This window comes from Cervus canadensis, chromosome 4 (assembly GCF_019320065.1).
Source record: "Cervus canadensis isolate Bull #8, Minnesota chromosome 4, ASM1932006v1, whole genome shotgun sequence".
Lineage (NCBI taxonomy): Eukaryota > Metazoa > Chordata > Mammalia > Artiodactyla > Cervidae > Cervus > Cervus canadensis.
The window spans coordinates 83474433-83477048 of record NC_057389.1 but is presented as its reverse complement, the minus strand read 5'-3'; positions in this window follow the sequence as shown (position 1 = coordinate 83477048).

The following is a 2616-nucleotide window of genomic DNA, read 5'->3' as shown; positions in this document are numbered from 1 at the left end:
CCCCAAGACACATATTAATCAAAATAACAAAGATCAAACTCAAAGAACAAATATTAAAAGCAGCAAGGGAGAAACAACCAATAACACACAAAGGGATTCCCATAAGGATAACAGCTGATCTATCTATAGAAACCCTTCAGGCCAGAAGGGAATGGCAGGACATACTTCAAGTAATGAAAGAGAATAACCTACAACCTAGATTACTGTACCCAGCAAGGATCTCATTCAGATATGAAGGAGAATTCAAAAGCTATATAGACAAGCAAAAGCAGAGAGAATTCAGCACCACCAAACCAGCTCTTCAACAAATGCTAAAGGATCTTCTCTAGACAGGAAACACAGAAAGGATGTATAAACGTGAACCCAAAACAACAAAGTAAGTGGCAATGGGACCATACCTATCAATAATTACCTTAAATGTAAATGGGTTGAATGCCCTAACCAAAAGACAAAGACTGGCTGAATGGATACAAAAACAAGACCCCTATATATGCTGTCTACAAGAGACCCACCTCAAAACAAGGGACACATACAGACTAAAAGTGAAGGGCTGGAAAAAAATATTTCACACAAGCGGAGACCAAAAGAAAGCAGGAGTCTCAATACTCATATCAGATAAAATAGACTTTCAAATAAAGGCTGTGAAAAGAGACAAAGAAGGACACTACATAATGATCAAAGGATCAATCCAAGAAGAAGATATAACAATTATATATGCACCCAACATAGGAACATCGCAATATGTAATGAGTATGAAAGAGGAAATTAATAGTAACACAATAATAGTGGGAGACTTTAATACCCCATTCACAACTATGGATAGATCAACAAAACAGAAAATTAACAAGGAAACACAAACTTTAAATGACACAATGGACCAGCTAGACCTAATTGATATCTATAGGACATTTCACCCCAAAACAGTCAACTTCACCTTTTTCTCAAGTGCACACGGAACCTTCTCCAGAAGAGATCACATCCTGGGCCAAAAATCTAGTCTTGGTAAATTCAAAAAAGCTGAAATCATTCCAGTCATCTTTTCTGACCACAGTGCAGTAAGATTAGATCTCAATTACAGGAAAAAAACTATTAAAAATTGAAACATATGGAGGCTAAATAACACACTTCTGAATAACCAACAAATCATAGAAGAAATCAAAAAAGAAATCAAAATATGTATAGAAATGAATGAAAATGAAAACACAACCACCCAAAACCTATGGGACACTGTAAAAGCAGTGCCAAGGGGAAGGTTCACAGCATTACAGGCTTACCTCAAGAAACAAGAAAAAAGTCAAATAAATAACCTAACTCTATACCTAAAGCAACTAGAAAAGGAAGAAATGAAGAACCACAGGGTTAGTAGAAGGAAAGAAATCTTAAAAATTAGGGCAGAAATAAATGCAAAAGAAACTAAAGAGACTATAGCAAAAATCAACAAAGCTAAAAGCGGGTTTTTTGAAAAAATAAACAAAATTGGCAAACCATTAGCAAGACTCATTAAGAAACAAAGGGAGAAGAACCAAATTAACAAAATTAGAAATGAAAATGGAGAGATCACAACAGACAACACTGAAATACAAAGGATCATAAGAGACTACTACCAGCAGCTCTATGCCAATAAAATGGACAACTTGGATGAAATGGACAAATTCTTAGGAAAGTATAACTCCAAAACTGAACCAGGAAGAAACAGAAGATCTTAACAGAGCCATCACAAGCAAGGAAATCAAAACTGTAATCAGAAATCTTCCAGCAAACAAAAGCCCAGGACCAGATGGCTTCACAGCTGAATTCTACCAAAAATTTAGAGAAGAGCTAACACCTATTTTACTCAAACTCTTCCAGAAAATTGCAGAAGAAGGTAAACTTCCAAACTCATTCTATGAGGCCACCATCACCCTAATTCCAAAACCAGACAAAGATGCCACAAAAAAAGAAAACTACAGGCCAATATCACTGATGAACATAGATGCAAAAATCCTTAACAAAATTCTAGCAAACAGAATCCAACAACATATTAAAAAAATCATACACCATGACCAAGTGGGCTTTATCCCAGGAATGCAAGGATTCTTTAATATCCACAAATCAATCAATGTAATACACCACATTAACAAATTGAAAGATAAAAACCATATGATTATCTCAATAGATGCAGAGAAAGCCTTTGACAAAATTCAACACTCATTTATGATTAAAACTCCCCAAAAGCAGGAATAGAAGGAACATACCTCAACATAATAAAAGCTATATATGACAAACCCACAGCAAGCATTACCCTCAATGGTGAAAAATTGAAAGCATTTCCCCTGAAATCAGGAACAAGACAAGGGTGCCCACTCTCACCACTACTATTCAACATAGTTTTGGAAGTTTTGGCCACAGCAATCAGAGCAGAAAAAGAAGTAAAAGGAATCCAGATAGGAAAAGAAGAAGTGAAACTCTCACTGTTTGCAGATGACACGATCCTGTACATAGAAAAGAAAACCCTAAAGACTCTACCAGAAAATTACTAGAGCTAATCAATGAATATAGTAAAGTTGCAGGATATAAAATTAACACACAGAAATCCTTGCATTCCTATACACTAACAATGAGAAAACAGAAAGAGAA